Source organism: Enhydra lutris, unplaced genomic scaffold, assembly GCF_002288905.1.
Source record: "Enhydra lutris kenyoni isolate GAN:26980312 unplaced genomic scaffold, ASM228890v2 scaffoldscaffold12, whole genome shotgun sequence".
Classification (NCBI taxonomy): Eukaryota; Metazoa; Chordata; class Mammalia; order Carnivora; family Mustelidae; genus Enhydra; species Enhydra lutris.
In genome coordinates, this window is record NW_019154096.1 from 4,646,069 (window position 1) to 4,665,878 (window position 19,810).

General features: G+C 41.8%; 1 pseudogene; it reads right to left on the bottom strand.

Annotated features, from left to right (window-relative positions):
- Window positions 1–11,462: 11,462 nt before the first annotated feature.
- LOC111144752 lies at window positions 11,463–19,476 on the bottom strand (annotated as a pseudogene).
- Window positions 19,477–19,810: the final 334 nt, after the last annotated feature.

The following is a 19,810-nucleotide window of genomic DNA, read 5'->3' on the forward strand; positions in this document are numbered from 1 at the left end:
TAACATCATTTATGAACAGGAACACTCAATGCACTCCACAAATAAAAAGTATGTACTCGAATGCCACTTTCCTACTCTTGGTATTTCATTACTGTATCTATTTAGGCATGATCTGTTGTATGTGACCCAGGAACTATGTATTTGTATTTAAAATACTAGGGTGTCATGCACTGTCCCTGCCTCCTTTGTCCTACTGTTTTCCCACACCTCCTTGGAACACACTGATCAGCAGTTCCAAGAGACACTGCCCACCCACTACCCTGCTGCTGATTTGCTGGGCTCTGTTTTGTTTCTCTTTCCATTCTTCCCCTACATGATTTAGGAGTAAATCCAGATTAATCTGAGTTAATCATGGAGATGCTGTTCTAATGATTTTGTTGAGATGTTTGGAAAATATTCTGCGGTACTTCTGGGAGAGATCTCAGTGATAAACTATTGTGACATGAGAAGACAAAAGGAGAGATTGTCTCTCTTATGCTGGACTTTTTCATGTTTGCACATCATACCAAATTATAGCTTGTGGCCCTGAAGGGCAATAGTCTGAAGATACCAGCAGACAAAATGGGAAAAGCCTGGCTCAGAGAGGACTCCCGTCGTTGAGCTGCACAACTCCATCTGGACCTGTTCTCGGCTAGGACTTTCTATTACCATGGTAATAATGATTGCTTATTTATCCTTAGGGCTGTCTGTTATTTCAGCTGAAGGCATTCCTGCTGGTACAGACAAGTACTTCATTCTAAATGTTCATGTTCTATATAGTGATTTTGGGGAAGAATGATTTCTTTTGACAACACAAGAATAGCTATTTGTATCAGCCCCGCTTCTAATGAAAAACAATTCTACCCCAACCAAGAGGATTGTGATGGTAGATGTAGTACAGTGGTATGGGCCAGAAACAAGGGATCCTGAAGCACCTAGAGACTAGCATCACCCAGAAACTGTGAGCATTCTAGGTCGTAAAGGGGCAAAGATGGAAACTAGTGTCACCAGAGCCCAATAAGAGCTGCTCTCATGGAGGAGAGACCACCTCCTGGAAGATATTGTCCCTACAAGAATCGTGGCACTGAATTGCTGGTGCCTCCCTTTGGAGAACACAACCAGATACGACCTGCAGGTTAGCCCAGGTGGGTGCAGAGAAAGTGGAGAGGAGGTCTGGGTGGAGCCAATGGATAATAAGCAGCACAGTGTTGTGGTTTTTTTTTTTTGTAAATTCCTATGTAAAGTCCCAGTATTAGAAATAAACATTCTACTAGTTGGAAGTTAAGTATTTCTACTTCATTGTGCTTTTGTGTCGTAAGTAAATTCCTTTTGGAATTGAGCACTGTGCCAGGTATGTCTTTGTTGACATGTATGAAGCAGACATTATGTTAAATGACATTATTCAGATACCCCTCTGTGGTGTTTCATGTTACACGTGTTGTGAGATAAGCAGCTCTGTATTCTTCCAAATAAATAGCCAGTTGTCCCTGCATCGTTTGATTAATTTACCCCTTTCCTTGTCCACCTGATAGGGCATTTTTAGCAGGTACTTAAATATTATGACTAGTGGCTGTTGCTTTTCATCTGCTCGAGGCAACTTTTCTACATTCTTCCTGTAAGATATAGCCCATCCTTGTGAACACAAGAGTTGACATTTATCCCAGATGATACCATCTCTTCCCGGACCCACATTTGTATTGATCCAGGGATGGCTATTTGTTACAAAATAGGCCAATGAGAACTTACCCTAGAATATTTTTCACAAGTCACCATGACCAGATAGTTTGTGTCCTTGTTGCTGTGAGCAGTCCTATCAAGAAAATATGTCTGCAAGGGAGAAGATGATAGGGATAAGTGCTGTAAAGTAAAACGAAAATAGGAAAAGTTGTCAGAAGTTTGCTTCTACATAACATGGAGATGGAACGACCTTACTGGGAAGACTACAGTGGAGGGAGTGAACCTTTTGGTTATCTGGAGAGTGTGCATGCACACGCGCGCACGTGTGTGTCTGTGTAATACATGTACATGTATAACCAACAATTTTACATACCTATGATTTTGTTTCCTGAAACAACACCCTAATTACCTGTAAAATACTTTGATATTTTATTTTGTATTGTACCACATTCTGTTAAAAGAAATGCTTGTTCCCATTTACTAAACTGATTGCACAGCCCATGAACGGGTCATCTCCCAGAACTTAAACACCAGTGCTCAAGTGCAAAATCAGAAAAGGAATGGCTGGGTCATAGGTACGGTTTTCTGAAATGACTAAGTGATGGACATTCCCAGTGCCTAGATAGTGTTTCCTGGTAACCCCCTAGAACCTGTCTTTTGGGAATTGGGCCCATTTTCTGTGTGGAATGTGTCCTCACCTTGCCTGGTGTGCCCTGTCACTTCACATCTCGCCTGTACTTGGCAAGGAAAGGTAGAGCCGTAGCCTCTGGAAAGGTTCAACCCGTGGGTATCCTAGATGCCCTCAACCAACCTACTTGTTGCCCCCAGTAGGGAACTGCAGTTGTAGCTGTCCTTGCCCTACCCCTTCGACCTCCGTGTTTCTGTGGATGGCTTAGCCTGTTCTGATTCCTGTTATTTCCGTGGAACCTTCATGGGCCACCGAGCGATGGGACACTACGTAATCTCCATCTCCTTCCTCTTTCCCACCCGCCCCTCCTTTCAGACTCTGCACATCCCCAGGCTTCTCTTTCAGACAACGAGGAACTGAAATCTGCTCTTAGACACCACTTTTCAAGAGCAAGGTCCTGTCAGATACTTAGCGAGTTGGAAAAGTGATGCTTGCTATCTTTTTTGCTCCACTGTATCTGGAATTCATAGTTTGGGATGGTTGATCCTCCCTGGTTCCTTTTCCTTATATACAAAGTGGGAATAGTTATCCCCATCTGAAAGAGCAGGCCTTAGTTTTAGCTTACTTGCTGTGATACACAGACCAAAAATTCTTGTCTAACCACCACCATCCTCCTCCCCACCCCCGCCAAAGAAGTTCATTCACATCCTGAGAGGACAGCAGGGGAGTTTAGAACTATTTGAACTCCAGGCCCTAGTGAAAGTATGTCCTGCTCTGTGGGGTGTCCAACCACATTCTTTAAATTAGAAGAGGAACTTAGAGAAGCATGGCAACTGTGACTACTGCCCAGGAGCTAGTGGGACTTCCTTAGCCTTCCTAGGACTGGGTGCTCCTGTGCTGTTGGTCCATACCAGCTGTGCAGGTTGGGGGAAGAGGGCATAAATATTCTTTGGAATGTAACAGAGGAATCGTCTTCTTCCCCATCTCTCAGTTGCCTCTCCTAAAATAACTGTTGGTTTTTCGTTCAGCATGTATCCTAGGCCTTTTCCCATGCATTTTAATCCATATTTGTTTACCTACAGAGAAGTTTTAATAGACCGGATGCTTAAGGGCATTTGACTTTAGCAAATCAGAAATACTGTCAGAATATTAAAATTCTATATTGCAATCAAAAGTATCCATGCCATTTCCAAATAATATGTTGTTGCCTGGAATTAGACAACTTTAAAGCCATTGTGCCCAGTGCTTTGCAAGCTGTATTTGTAATTGCTACTGAAGAGAAATAAACCATGTAATTTTTAATAGCCTATGGATGAACAGCTATTATTGTTTATGCTTCTTGGAGTTTTCTCTTTCCAGATGATTTAGTGATTTGTGTAGATATTCTACCTTACTATAGTTTGAAACATTGAAAAATTCCTATAAAATGTGTCCAAAAGTTTTAAAACTGCTAATGTTAGTGGTTGTGATGAAAAACACACCTGAACCTTAGTAACTTTAGAGGAGTAGATACTGTAGAAGGCTGTGAAAAACTTTTACCTATGAAACAGCATGCTGTTAATTTGGTAGGTAAGGATGAGAAAATAATAATACTTAGAAAATATAAATAAAATGACTTTAATATTATACAGGAGTCATAGACTTATATTCTCTGAAATGTGTTTTTCAATTTTACTTCTATGGGAAAATTAATGAAATAATAATACTGCTCCCTATTGTTCTCAATAGGTGGATTGTAGCTTTGTCTCTGGCATTTGGTTTGGCTTCTTCTGTTTCCGTGTTCTTTTTGGAAATACACACCTGTGCACACAGTATTAGGATAACTATATACTGTAACCTCCCACTTTTCACTTCACAATATGTGATTAACATTTTGTCTGTGTTGGTTTTTCTGCCCTTATGTGCTCATTTTTAATGACTGCCTAGGATTCTCTCTTATGGATCAATACCATTTTATCTATAACCTATTGATACTCAGGTGGCTTCCAGTATTTTTATTATTACAAATTAACATTGTGGAGGAATGCCTTTGGGCATATACCTTTCTGCACTCCTCCAAGTTTTCTTCTTTGGATTTCTTTCTAAAACTAATTTCTGGATTAAAAAGTAAGTTCATTTTCGCTTCTGATAAAATTGATTCCAGAAAGGCTATGTGAATTTCAGATCCATCCAAAGTTTGGAAATGTGAGTTTTCCAAACATATTTCCATAACGAGTCCTATTCTTTTACAGGCTTTTCCAACCTTATCTAATAGTCCTTGAATTGATTTTCTAGAGACGTTGAGCAGGTCTACACTATTGACTGCTTGTCTTCAGTTTCTTGCTTAGCGTTAGCTCATGTCCTCAGCTTCGTTTTATTTTTATTTATAATTTATTGACTTTTTAAGTGTCTAGTTTGGTTGTTTAACATCAGGCTGGGTTTGTAAAAAGATAAGCTGCAGATGGTCTTGGGCTCTTGGACACCAGGGCACAGGGTTCCTCTGGAGCAGAGCGCAAAGAAAGGCCTTATCCAGATCTCTTAGCAACATGGGCAGGCCCAGCAGGGGGAGCAAGAGAGGAAGAATGACTTGGCCCTTTGCTGTGCCTGCCGCCCCCCCCACCGCCCGCCACCACCCTTCCAGAGAGGCTGGTTGCAGCTGTCAGAGCTCTGGTGTATGCAGTGGTAGGACTGCAGTGCCTTTGGTTCCTTGCCCTCGTTTTATTTGAGGTGCTCATTTTATAATAGTTGGTCATAGAAATACACAATATTTTCTTGATTTATGTGTTCTTGGTAATAAGAATCTATATAGTTTATCTCTGTTTATAGCAACAATGAGAACTAAACATAATGTTTTTTTTTTACTTTATAACATATTATTTCACATTAATATGATTCCCTTTCTCATTATTTTGAAGCACCCTCAAATTTGTCTATGGAAGGGTTCTTTTTGAAGTCAAGATTTCATAAATTCAGACTTTTAAATAAGCTTTGTCTGCTGTTGGTGTCCTGTCATCTCAGCATTAAAATTTTGAAACTCATGATTTTTGAACTTTGATAGTTCAAATTTCATATTTCAGTTAGAAATACTTACAGGTGTGTATTCATTGCAGTATAGGAAGTAAACATCTATCCTTACTAACTGTCTAGACACACCATCAGTTACCCTTGGAGGCCCATTTCTTTCTACCTTTTGCAGATTGTACCATTATCATACACTAAATTCTTACATGATATTAGGACTTTACATGTTTTCTTTTTCACAACTCAGAACTAAAATATTTAGATTATTATAGCTATTAAAGACACTTTGGTTCAGCTTCAGTCTGCCTTTCACAAAATGTTTGCCTCTTATTATTCTACATAAAATTTACATTTTTTTTCTAGCAACAGAACAAAAAAATGTGAAAAAACAAAAGTCTGTGGAGATTTTGTTTGGAATATTGTGTCATAATATACTTCATCTTTTTATTTAGGAAAATGATTTGTTCCTCTTTATTACTTGAAGCTTTTAAATTATTATTCACTGAAGTTCAAAAGTTTCCTTCATACAGACTATACATTTCTTGTTTATGTCTAGGTATTTTTTTCTCTGAACACATAAACCTCCGGACTATATTATCATCGTGAACATATGGGAGGAATTTTAGAGATTGTTAAAATATATTTACCAATAAAGATTTTCATTATGTACTATTCAATAAAGAGATAGTCACAAAGCATCATGCTCTTTATAAAAATGCCAGAGTTTGCACTTAAAGTTAACTCCAAGATGAGGGGGTCTTCTTTTGGGTTATATTTTTAGAATTTTTCCATTTTTAATGTTTATATAATTTTCCCAAGCAAACGTATTTTGCAGCCCAAGAGAAATCTTGATGATCATGGATATGACAATTTTAAATTGTTGGCCTCTGTTTTTAGCTTTTCTTAAATGTTTTACCTATGTTCATAAATTATATATCTGTGATATACATTTGTTTGTGGTAGTTTTATGTCAGTACAGACACAGGCTATGATTAAAGCCCACTTTTAAACCCTGTCCTTAGGGACTGTAAAAACAACACCTCCAGGGAGAAGAGATTGTTTTGGGCAGCTCAGAAGGAGGGGCCATTGAGGCTAATGGGCACTGAATCTAGAACTGTAAAGAATGGGACCTCTGATGACACCAGGAAGGTAAGGCACAGCTCTTTGCTCTGTACATGTGCGGTTCCATGTTGTCTCCAGCCTCCTGAGCTGGGAGGCTCTGGCCTTTATCCTTTGGACACCTGGTTCTGGACAGAGAACTAGAAAGAAAGTTTGTGTTCTTTTGGATTCTATGGAATTTGGTAGTCAGAAAGAAAGAAAAAGAATTGTAATTGGATTGCAGTGGGCCATGTTCACAATCTCCAAATGCTTCTCAATTGGGCATATGAGTATGTGTAGTTTTGAGCCTGCCTGGGACTTACCCTCAGAGAAAGGCCTTTGAGGATAGGCTGTGCCATGCATCTGCTGTTTCAAGGTGGAGGGAAAGGTGCACGGGAGAGGATGAGGACTGGCACCCTGCAGGAGATGAGCTGTGATTGCCTCTGTCACTTTCTTTGAGGAGAGCTCCCCATATGCAGTAAAATGTATGGGCCTCCATCCCAGAAGGTCTCTTCTTCAGCTGCATCTGCCAGGGAGTGAGGCCCGTGACTGTGACTGAGGAGAGCTGTTAAAGGCTGTCCAATAGGAGCTGGGGCTGCGGGGTCTTGACCGTGAGACACCGTCAAGGAGCGTGGACTTGGATCAGTCTGGTCTGCATACACGTCCAGACTCTACCACTCAGCACATTTGTGGGTCTACACATGTGACTTAACCACGGAAATCCTCGGTTTCTCCCTCACTAAAAAGTGAATGACAGCAGTAACTACTTTATGGGGTTGTTGTAAGATTTAAAAATAAAATACGTAAGTTCATTTATCAATCAATAGATGTGAATCAGACGGTTTTGCAGTTGATTAGGAGTTATTTGAAAATGAAACACAAAACTCTGTTGGAGAGTGATGTGACCAAGATGGTGAAGTAGGGGAACCCACCTACCCCAGATGAGATCCACAGTTACATACTTTATTCATGAATAAAAATAGCTCCAGCAAAGCTCAGGTGTCCACTTACCAAAATTCAGCAACAGTGGAAAAAAAACAAACCAAAACACCAAAATTCAGCAACAGTGGAAAAAAAACAAACCAAAACAAAAAACCCTGAGAATAACTTTTCAAAAAGAGGAGGACAGCTTCATTTTGCCCCCTGATTCCACGTACCCTGGCTGGCGCTGCTCAGTGCCCACAGGGAACTCCCAGCCAGAAAGGGTTCTCTCTGGGAAAGGAAGAGCCAGGTGAGCACCCAGCTTTCTGAGCCTTCCAGGTCCCCAGGCAAAGGACCTCCTTCGGTTTTGCTCCACCCAGACACTGGCAAAGCAAAAGCATGTACGGATGGCTAGGAACAAGGACCAGCAGGAGCTACCAGGGTCAGCACGTGGCGGTACGACCATAGTTCCCAGGGACCCCCGCCCTGCAGAGGCCCCAGGCAGCTCTGGTCACCGAAGAAACCAGTGGGCACTCAGTACAGTTGTGATGTGGAAACGTCTTGCACACTCGTCCCACCCTGTCCACATACATCTGCGCGTCTGCGTGTCTGCCCAGGTGGTAGGAGACCCAGGCGAAGTTGCCCCAGGTGACCAGACTTCGGGTGTCCGCTTGCTCCGGGTGTTCCCGCCGGATCAGCTCCTCCGCCCGCCGCAGGCACTCCAGCGCCGCCTCGTGGTGACCACGCAGGTGTTTTATGTAGGCCAAGAAATTGGACATCGTAGCTTTGCGCTCAGAGTTTACCGATTCGATCTGGTGACACACTCTATCTTCTAGATCGCCCAAGACAACATCTTCCTTAGGTAAGTTCCACGTGAAATGGCATTTCAGCTGTGCAAGGGTTTTCTCCAGAGAATCCCTGTTGACCTCACTGTGGAGAAAATAAACACGGTCACTGGGACATGCACCTGCGAGGCACAGCACCTGGGACGCGGTGACAGGTTGTGTCAGCTCGCCAGGCTGTGAGGTGCCCGAGCTCTCATTAAACGATAGGTCTGGGTGTGTGTGTGACGGTGTCCCCAGGAGAGATGAGCCGCTGACTCGGTGGGCAGGGAAAGCAGACCGCCCTCCCCCGGTGTGGACGGGTCTCGCGCGTCTGCTGAGGGCCCCAGTCGAACCCAGAGGCAGAGGAAGTGTGAATTCTGTCTGTCTGTCTGTCTGTCTGTGAGCTGGACGCTGGCCTTCTCCTCTCCTTGGACTGGAGCTTATGTCTTCGGCGTTCCTGGTTCTCAGGCGTTCAGACTCGGACCGGAGCCTCTGGCTTTATCCCTCCAGGTCTCGGGCCTTTGGACTCTGACTGGAATCACGCTCCTGCTCTCTCCTGGGTCTGTAGCTTGTGGCCAGTGGACCGTGGTTATGATGCTTAGCTTCCATATCGTGCGAGGCAGTTCTTCAGTGTTTTAATATCTAGTGAATTTTAAAGTTAATAGACTATAAAGTCTAATATTTAAATATGGAGGCTTGGATGCCTGGATGGCTCAGTCCATTCAGCATCTGCCTTCTCCTCAGGTAATGATCCTGGGGTCTTGGAATCGAGTCCCACATCAGGCTCCTTTCTCAGTGGGGAGCCTGCTTCTTCCTCTGTCTGAAGCTTCCCCTGCTTGTGCCCTCCCTCCCTCTCTTTCTCTCTCTGTGACAAATAAATAATATCTTAAAAAATATAGAGGCTTATAACTATATTATTGTTTTGATATCATAATTGTATTTTATTGTGTGTAGAGTCCCTACTTGGGAACATAACCTTAATTACGTTATTCCCAATGGGGGAAAATGACTTGTGCAAAGTAAAATATGTGCTGCAAAATGTGACAGATGCTTCTTTTTTTTTTTTTTTTAAGATTTTATTTACTTATTTGACAGACAGAAATTACAATCAGGCAGAGAGTCAGGCAGAGAGAGAGGAGGAAGCAGGCTCCGTGCCGAGCAGAGAGCCTGATGCGGGGCTCGATCCCAGGATCCTGGGATCATGACCTGAGCCAAAGGTGGAGGCTTTAACCCACTGAGCCACCCAGGTGCCCCACAGATGCTTCTTCTGACAGGTTAGGACTTCAGTCCTGAATTCCGAAAATACTTGAGTAAAGATCATTCCCTTTCCTGTTCTTCCCTCTTGAATGAGCAAATAAAATTAGTAAAATAAACCAAAACAGCAGAGACTTAAGTAAATCAAACATTTAAAAAAATTTAATTCATGAAATACATTGCAGTATCGATGTATGTTTGAATATGCATAGAAAACATACCTGGAGGGATACCTATTAAACTGTTAACAGGTTGCCATGAGGGTGTGGAATTGGATTAGGGTGAGGAGAAGTGCTCTTATTTTTAAATCCATATGCTTCTGTTTGTTTAAAATTTTACAATGAGAATTCATCACTTTTGTAATATAACCATAGAAATTTAAAAATAAAAGTAGTAACAATAAGTAAAAAATATACATACATAATAGCATCAAGGCAGTGGCAGTGTGGAGAATCAAGTCACATGGCACACTTTTCCACTAATACTGTGGTGGTAAATATAATTGTAGATGATGATCAAAGAAAAAATGGCAGAGAAGCCACTTTCAGTAGGATCTCAATTTAAAAAGCCCCCCGGGCATAAACGCTCTTAAGCAGTAGATCCTCCAAGGTGGATATTCAAACCAAAAGCAGGGCTTAACTGTTCCTGGAAGATCTACAGGAAAACTTGTTTGTCTGAAACCTTCAGGCAAAAGAAAAAGCTACACAGAAGTAGTTTGGGGTACTATAGGAGTTAACCAAAGGCCAGAAATTAGGGGTACGAGAATCACCCAGCCCAGACCCAAAACCAAATCACTGAAACCTTAGTAATCTATGGATGTAGAATGGGGACATCTACTTTACCCATTTTTTAAAATATTTTTTTGCAATTTCTCAATCTGCTTTCTGTCTTAATTTTAACCTAAAAATTCTGCAATTTTAGTTGGAATAAAATGAATTCCATTTAGGTTAGGTTTATTCTTCTAGTTAAAAGACCAGAAAATCTTGAGACTAATGATTTTCCATTGTTCATTTTTTTCTCAAAACTGTTTCTAGTTACGCAGTGAACATTTTGGGGAGATAATATCTCTGATTTCTCCCTAAAGTCCTATATTTAAAGAAATCCTTTTCCCCCGTTTTAGTTTTTTTCTCCTTTTATTGAAGTCATCATAGATGGCAGACTCTTTACTGTTATGAACTTTTTCTTTCAACAAAAGGGAATCTTTTTTTTTTTAAAGATTTTTTAAATTTATTTGACAGACAGAGATCACAAGTAGGCAGAGAGGCAGGCAGAGAAAGGAGGAAGCAGGCTCCCCGCTGAGCAGAGAGCCCGATGTGGGGCTCGATCCCAAGACCCTGGGATCATGACCTGAGCGGAATGCAGAGGCCTTAATCCACTGAGCCACCCAGGCGCCCCTACAAAAGGGAATCTTTAAGTTGCTATCAGGCTAATGGTTAAATATCCTCATCAGAGTCAGAACCCATAGGATCCATCTTTTGCAAGCTATATAGTTAAGAGCTTTACTAATATAATTTTGCATTCCTGAAAGAGGGTTCTTGACCTAGGGGTCAAAGGCTTATGCAGAATTATGCTCACTGCGTAAGTGAGCAATATGGGAAATTTGACAAAATTTAATCAGAAAATTATTATTATTTAAAGATTTTATTTATTTATGGGGGCAGGGGGAATGGGCAGAAGGGGAGGGAGAGGGACAAGCAGACTCCGACCGAGCTGAACTCAGAGCCAGACATGACTCAGTCCTGTGACCCTGAGATCATGACCTGAGCTGAAATCAAGAGTCAAATACTTAATTGACTGAACCACTCAAGTGCCCCTAATCAGAAAATTACTATAAATAGCAGAGATAAAGGGAATATAGTCCTAATGGCCATACCATTTTTGAAAGACAAAACATCTGGAATATTTTTGTTTCCAAATGGATTACATCATTTTAATTAAAAAAAAAAATCCAAAGGTTCATCCCATTTAGGATGATGCCTGGTCTACAGTAAACATTCAACAAAAATTGCCTCCATAATTAACAAAATATATGAGCCCCAAATGGGAAGAAAAGCTTAAAAGCAATTTCCTAGAGCATGTATTTAAATAGAAAGTCAAAGCTCACAGAGAGCAGCAAAGGACTCTGCATTTTCTAGATCTAGCCTCTGGACCTGCTCATAGTACTCAACAGCTTGCCTCCGGGCTCCCTCCAGCTTGTAAACAAACCCCAGGGCACTTAAACTCTGCACATCTGATGAATCATGACCAAGTCTCTTTACAGCCAGTTTCTTCAGAACACTTATCAGTTTGGGATGGAGGGATGACTGGTCGCTGATCTTTAAGGCCTCTAAATAATGGCGCATGGCAGTACTTTCTGATTTACAGTGAAATTCCTGAAAGCGGCCATAGTAGTAGTGGATCTGATGTTTGTGATCATCAGTTATGTTCTCCAGATGAAGGGCTTTCTGGAATACCTCTTCAGCTTTGCTACACTGGCCTGCCTCGATATACATGCTGGCCAGGTCCGTGTAGACAAATGGGAACTTGGAGTCTCGTTGCACAGCTACTTCGAAATGAGATACAGCCGTTGTAATAAGCCTGTCCATTCTCAGTTTATCCTCCTCTGTAGGTCTGTTGTCTGTAGCCTTCTTGATTTCAGTCATTTGCGCCCTATAAGCAAAGTCCCATCTGGTGATGCAGGAATGAAGACATTGGTGTCACCTTTAAGCTTTGTCCCAGGAATTTTTTCTCCTGTAGAATTTGGCTGTGTAACGAAGGACATGAGGTTGGGAAGATACCTAGTCCAGGATTTCTTCAATATACTTTTCCCCTTCATCTTCTGCTTGTACATCTTGAAGCTTCAGTGCCGGTAAAACCTTAATGTAGGCATTACCTGGATTCAGGGTGACAGCCTTCCTCAGTGGGCCCAGAGAAAAGCTCTTGATAACACCCGTGTCGGTCAGTATCGTCCAGCCGGTACACTGTGATGGCATAGCCGATGTTAAATTCTGGATTGTCAGGTTCTTCTTCCAGAGCCTTCTCAAAAGCCGCTTTTGTCCTGTGGTAATACTTTCCTCCAAATTTCAAGAGTGCCCACCTTTTCTCACAGTCAATCTCAGGCATTTCCAACTTGTAGTCAGAAGGACTGGACAGTTTCCTACAGACAGTCCCTATCTTGTCTAAATGCTTCTGAGCTGGGGTGCCTGGGTGGCTCAGTGGGTTAAAGCCTCTGCCTTCGGCTCAGGTCATGATCCCAGGGTCCTGGGATCGAGCCCCGCATCGGTCTCTCTGCTCAGCAGGGAGCCTGCTTCCTCCTCTCTCTCTGCCTGCCTCTCTGCCTACTTGTGATCTCTGTCTGTCAAATAAATAAATAAAATCCTTTAAAAAAAAATCCTTAAATAAATAAATAAATAAATAAATAAATGCTTCTGAGCTTCCTTAAGCTGATCCATGTGATAATACACCCAGGCATAGTTTCCCCAAGTGACCAGACGTCACGCTTCTCTGTCCGAGCGCTCTCGCTGCATTATGTCTTCTGCTTGTTCCAAGCATTCTAGGGCATCTTCATTTTGGCCTTTTAGGTGTTTCATGTAGGCCAGTAGGTTATAAAGAGTAAGTCTGGATTCTGTGGTGACGAATTCAAGCTGCTGCTCAATTGTATCTTCCACATCAAACAGAATGTCTTCCTTAAGTAAATTCCACGTAAAGTGACGTTCCAAGTCCAACAGAATGGCCTTCAAGGGGTCCTTGGGAATTTCACTGTCGAAGATAAAATCCTTTTTAAAGTTTTGAAGAAATAAGTCCATTTTTAAACCTTAAACAATTGTTCTCTGCTCAGCAACCAAACTGATTTTCGATTGGAATTTACAGTTGAAGCACTGTTGAAGCCCCTCTAACTTTATATTAGTTTCCTCTGTGTACACCTCTATCCTAGAAGTATTTCATTAAATTCTCATTATTTATTGCAAAACCAGTTCCGGAAAGATGGCAGGGTATCAGTTTCTTTTTGGCAGTCACTAACTGCCAAATACCACCTATTTTTATGGAGAGAAATTTAAATGTTTTGTTTAATAGCCTTGAAAATTAAGAATCATAGATCTATAAACAAACATAAAAGTCAATAACAAACATAAAAGTTCCATTTCTGTATTATGAGTAGGAAGGGAAAGAAGAACAGTGAGAAATAAGAAAATGAACACACTGACGGAGATATGGAAGCTGCACCAATATATCATTTTTGCTGAGGGAGGAAGGAAACCCCACAGAGAGAGAAGGCACAGAAACAGGAACAGGTCTACCAAGAAATGGGGAAAGCAGAAGTTGGAGGTAGATTAAAATGAGAGTAACAGATTTCAAAGAAGATAAGGAAAAGGCAAAAGGAGGTTGAGTAATAAGCTCAGTAGGGTATTTTTTTTTTTAAGATTTTATTTATTCATCTGAGAGAGAGAGATAGAGTACAAGCAGGGCCAGAGGGAGAGGGAGAAGCAGATCCCCGCTGAGCCAGGAGTCGATGGTCCCAGGAACCTGAGATGATGACTGAGGCCAAAGGCAGACGCTTAACCATCTGAGCCACCCAGGCACACCAGCTCCATAGGCTTTGCTATAAGTGCTGTGTCCTTCTGTCCTCTGGGGTTGTGGTCAGGAGTAAAGGCTAAGACCTATTACGAACTTATCAGTGCCCTTAATATTCACTTCACATATATTTGCCGAGCTCCCTTTGTGCGAGACCCAGTATAATTTCTGCAGAGTCTACTGGAAACCAGATCTCTGAAGCTAGGAAGATGAAGGGGAAAGGAAGGGAAAGGAAATATTTATTTATTACGGATGGCCTTCTATGTGCAAGGTCTTCTAAATAACACTGGGGATGGAACCCTGAATGAGACAAAGCCCTGCTTGTACAGAGCTTATACATACATCGTCACTGACAACTCAGCATTTCAGCCAAGGTCCATGGAAGTGACCCAGAAAGTGTACACAGTCCAGGGCTGTGGACATCAATGGCTTTGATTTGGTGAGGATCTCTTCTCTTGGATTTCGTTTCTGCAACATCCTCTCCCTCTACTCTCGGTGCATATGATTTGAGATGGGCTGTCCACCATTCACTCCAGTCTGGGAAGGTACAGGTTTTTCCTGCTATTCCCTGGTCCCAGTGATTTACTCAGAGATAGTCCCATTAAAATATCATTTTGCTGAAATGGGACTTTGCTAGAACTATGTCTCTTCCTTCTAAAAATTTTAAGCTGATAGAATATCAGTTTGGATTTGCTGGTGGGCATCTTTCTAAACTTGAGGACAGCCTGCCTGAGAAGGAATCTGACAGAGCGGAAAGTGGAGCTTCGACAGGCGGAAGGTCAGGATGCCCAAGATAGTGACTTAACTGCATTGCCTGGATCACCCTGTCTACTCCTGAACTTCTCTTCACCTGAAGAAATAGCTCTCTCTTTCTTTGTTTAAGCTAGTTTGAATTAGGTGTCTATTACCTGCAATGGACAAAGTCCAGATTAATACTCCTCCTTTTACTTGTTTGTTTTATTGATGGTGGTGGCAAGGCAGACTTTCTCAATCTCCCACTGGCCACAATTAAGAAATATACAAAAAAAAAAAAAAAATCCCTTAAGACTTCTTTCAAACAGAGAAGTGCCCTGCTTATATGATGAACAGGATATACTGTGTGAGAACGTGCATGCATGTTTCCCTTTCCACACAGGATCCCCATCCTGACACGTATTCATGTGAATGCTTATGGGAACTGTAGTACTACTTCCATCAAAACATTATCGACCGTGTCATGTCATCCATGTCAGGCAATATTCTGGTTGAAGTGGATAAAGTAGTGAGCAAGTAAGTTCGAAAAATGCCCTTTCTTGATGGTAATTTCATTCTGGGAGAGGAGGAAACAAAAGGAATTGAAAGAAAAGAAGTATGGAAACAAATCAATATGGAAACAAATGGACAGTGTAATAGTGAGGAGTGTTAAAAAGAAAAGTGAGGAGTGTTAAAAAGAAAAAAAAAATCAGAGTAATGGTATAACATGGGGAGGGGGCGGGAAGTACTAGAGTTAAGATTGTGAAGGAACAGCCCATGTAGAAAGGGGCAATTGAAATAGATCTCAACAGCGGAACAGAGGCAGTCCTAAAACCTGAGGGCAGGATGGTCTAAGCCACTGCTTCTCAGCCAGGGTGCTTTAGCCCGCTTGGAGACATCTGCTGATGTCTGGAGACAACTGTGGTCATCACACTGGAGGAACGTTACTGACACCCACTGGGTCAAGGCCAGGGATGCTACTAAATAATTTATTCACACACAGGGAGGCCCCAACCGCCACGAGTTATCGAGCCCAAAATGTCAGTCATACTGAGGTTGAGAAACCCTGGTTTGGGCTGAGGGACCAGCGGGTGCAGGGGCCCTGAGGTGGGAACAGCCGCCACGTGTTCAGGGGACCGAAGGAAGGCAAGTGCATGGCATACACGGTGAAGGGGAAGAGTGGAAGATGAGGCACGGCGGCAGCGGGGACAGAGGTGCGGGGCTTGCAGTCCGTGATAAGGGATATTAATTTTACTCTCACTATAATGGGAAACCACTAGGGAAATGAGAATGTTTGATAGTCTTAAAAATACATCCCTCTGGTTCCTCTGTGGAGAATGGACAATAGGGGGGGCTCAAGAAAGGAAGCTGGGAATCTGACAGAGAAGTGTGTATTCAACAAATACTTATCCAGAGCATTTATTCAGGGCACTGTTCTTTTCTTTTTTTAAGATTTTATTTATTTATTTGACAGAGATCACAAATAGGCAGAGCGGCAGGTAGAGAGAGGGGGAAGCCAGCTCCCCGCTGAGCAGAGAACCCGACATAGGGCTCAGTCCCAGGTCCCTGAAATCATGACCTGAGCTGAAGGCAGAGGCTTAACCCACTGAGCCACTCAGGCGCCCCATCGGGGCGCTGTTCTAAGTGTTGGGATACAGCGGTGAACAGAACAGAAAAAAAAGGGAAAAAAGGCCGGACTTCATATATCTTACATTCTAATGAGGGGCCAGGGGTGGGGAGGGTGTGCCATAAGAAGACCCCCAAATAGTTGAAAATATAGAGTATGTGAGATGGGTAAGAAGTAATAAGGGAGAAAAATAAAGCAGGAAAGGAGAAAAGGGAGGCTGGCAGGGGATCAGATAGGTCATTAACATTTAAATAGCTTGGCCAGAGCAATCTCCCTGAAAAGCGTGAAAGCAGCTATTGAGGGGGATCCGAGGGGAGAGCCAGGCAGCTGGTGCTGGGGCTGCAGTGGAGGGTTAGGGAGGTCTGGGTGGTTGTGTGTGAGACAGAGCTGACAGGTCTTTCTAACGGGTTGGGTGGGGGATAGAACAGAAGGAGAAGAGGGAATCCAGGGTAACTCTTAACACTTTGACTTTAGAAACTGAGTGGGTAACTGGAGAGGGCTATTTGGAAATGTTAATTCTGACATGTCAGTTAGACCTTGAAAGGAAGAGGTCATGTATGAACTTGGATATTAATGAAGAAAATAATAGGGATGAAGAAAGGGGAGTTAGAACTAGGGATATAAAATGGGGAGTCGCCGGCGTGCACATCAACTGTAAAACCGTGAGTTCTAGAATGAAATTACCCTGGGAGTGAGCACCTAGGCAGAGAAGAAGGTCAAAACGAAGCCGTACTACACTCCAGGTCAAGCAGAGTAGGAGCAGGAAAGGAAGCCAAGCAGGAGCAATGAGTGTGGGGGCTGGAAAGCACTGGTATCATGAGAAGAGCCAATATTGTTAAAATGTCCATACTTCCCAAAGCAATCTTCAGATTTAATGCATTCGCTACCCAAATACCAACAGTTCTCACAGAACTAGAACAAATAATAATAAAATGTGTATGGAACCAACAAAGACCCTGAGTAGCCAAAACAATAACCTTGGCTATCCACAAAACCAGATCTCAAGGTTTACTACAAAGCCGTAGTCATAAAACAGTCTGGCACTGGCACAAAGCAGACCCAGAGATCAGTGGAGCAGGATAGAGAGCTCAGAAATAAACCCATGCTTACGTGGTCAATTAATCTTCAATGAAAGAGGCAAGAATATACAAACGGAGAAAGACAGTCTCTTCAACAAATGGTGCTGGGGAAGCTGGACAGCTACTTGGAAAAGAATGAAACCGGATCACTTTCTTATACTATATACAAAAACTCAAAATAGGGGTGCCCGGGTGGCTCAGTCGGTTGAATGACTGACTCTTGGTTTTGGCTCAGGTCATGATCTCAGGGTCGTGGGATCCAGCCCCATGTCGGGCTCTGCACCCAGCAGGGAGTCTGCCGGAGAGTCTCTCTCTCTCCCTCTGCACCTCTCCTCTCTCACACACTTGGGTGCTCTCTCTCTCTAAAGAAATAAATAAAAATAAATTTAAAATATATATAAAATAATAAAATAATAATAATATAAATAAATAAATAGAATTAAATAAATAAAAATAAAAAGTTTTAACCATGAAATTTTTAATGACTTAATGATATGCCAGTGGGAATGATCCAGTATCAAAATAAATAAATAAATAAATAAAATATAAAAAATAAAAATAAATAAAATCTTTTTAAAAAATTAAAAAATAAACTCAAAATGGATTAAAAACCTAAATGCAAGACCTGAAGCCATGAAACACCTAGAAGGAAATATAGAAATTACCACCTATATTTTCTATATTTGCCTATATTTTCATCAGCCATAGAAACATTTTTCTAGACATGTCCCCTCAGGCAAGGGAAACAAAAGCAAAATACACCAAAATAAAAAATTTTGCACAGCAAAGGAAACCATCAACAAAATGACAAGGCGGTCTACTGAATGAGAAGAGATATTTGCAAATGATATATCTGATAAGGGGTTAATATCCAAAATATATAAAGAACTTATAGAACTCAATACCAAAAAACCCAAATAATCTGATTAAAAATGGGCAGAGGACCTAATAAAGACATTTTTCCAAAGAGGGCATACAGTTGATCAGGAGACCCATGAAAAGATGCTTAATAACACTAATTAGGGAAATGAGAATAGCAGAGTTTCCTGACAAATTTAAAATAGGATTAACATATGATCCACTACAGGGTATTTACCCAGAAAATATAAGAACACTTACTTACTTACTTATTTTTAAAGATTTTATTTATTTATTTGACAGAGAGCACAAGCAAGGGGAGCGGTAGGCAGAGGGAGAAGGAGAACAGGATCCCTGCAGAGCAGAGAGCCTGATGTGGGGCTTGATCCCTGGGATCATGACCTGAGCCAAAGGCAGACGCTTGTCTAAGCCACCCAGATGCACCAGAACACTAATTTAAAGGGATACACACACCCCTATGTTTATCACAGCATCATTTATAATAGCCAAATTATGGAAGCAGCCCAGGAATGCATCGATAGATGAATGGATCAGGAAGATGTCAAGATACACAATGGAGTATTACTCAGCCATAAAAAAGAATGCAGTCTTGCCATTTGCAGCAACATGGATGGAGCTAGAGACTATAATGCTAAGTAAAATAAGTTTCAAAAAGACAAATACCGTATGATTTCACTCATAGGTGGAATTCAAGAAACAAAACAAATGAACAAAGAAAAACAGACAAACGAAAGTCCCAGACTCTTAAATACAGAGAACAAACTGGTAGTTGCCAGAGGGGAGGTGGGTGAGGGGCTGGGTGAAGTAGATTAAAAAAAAAAGAAGAAGAAAAATCCATGATGTCATGAAAGCAAGGAAGAAATATTTATTTCAGGAAGGACAGATGGATATCAATATGTGCAATGACTCTAAGAGGTTGAGTGATTGAGGACAGAGAAGAGATCACCGCTTGTGCTGGAGCCAAGCTGTGGGGGACCTTGATGAGCATTTTACTAGAAAGGCAGGGATTAAAACATTCTGGTTGGAGGGACAATGGGAGGTGAAAAAGTGGATATGGGGAAATACAGGCCACTCTTTTCAAGGAACTTTACTATTTTTTTTGCAATTTCTTCTTATTATTTTTATTAACATATAATGTGTTATTTGCCCCAGGGGTACAGGTCAGTGAATCATCAGGCTTACACAATTCACAGCACTCACCATAGCACATACCCTCCCAATATCCATAACGCAACCACCCTCTCCACCCTCCCTCTCCCTGCAACCCACAGTTTGTTTTGTGAGATTAAGAGTCTCTTATGGTTTCTCTCCCTCCCGATCCTATCTTGTTTCATTTTTTCCTTCCCTACCCCCCAAACTCCCACCCTGCCTCTCAAATTCCTCATATCAGGGAGATCATATGATAATTGTCTTTCTCTGATTGACTTATTTCACTCAGCATAATACCCTCTAGTTCTATCCACATCATTGCAAATGGCAAGATCTAATTTCTTTTGATGGCTACGTAGTATTCCTGTGTGTGTGTGTGTGTGTGTGTGTGTGTGTGTGTGTGTGTGTGTGT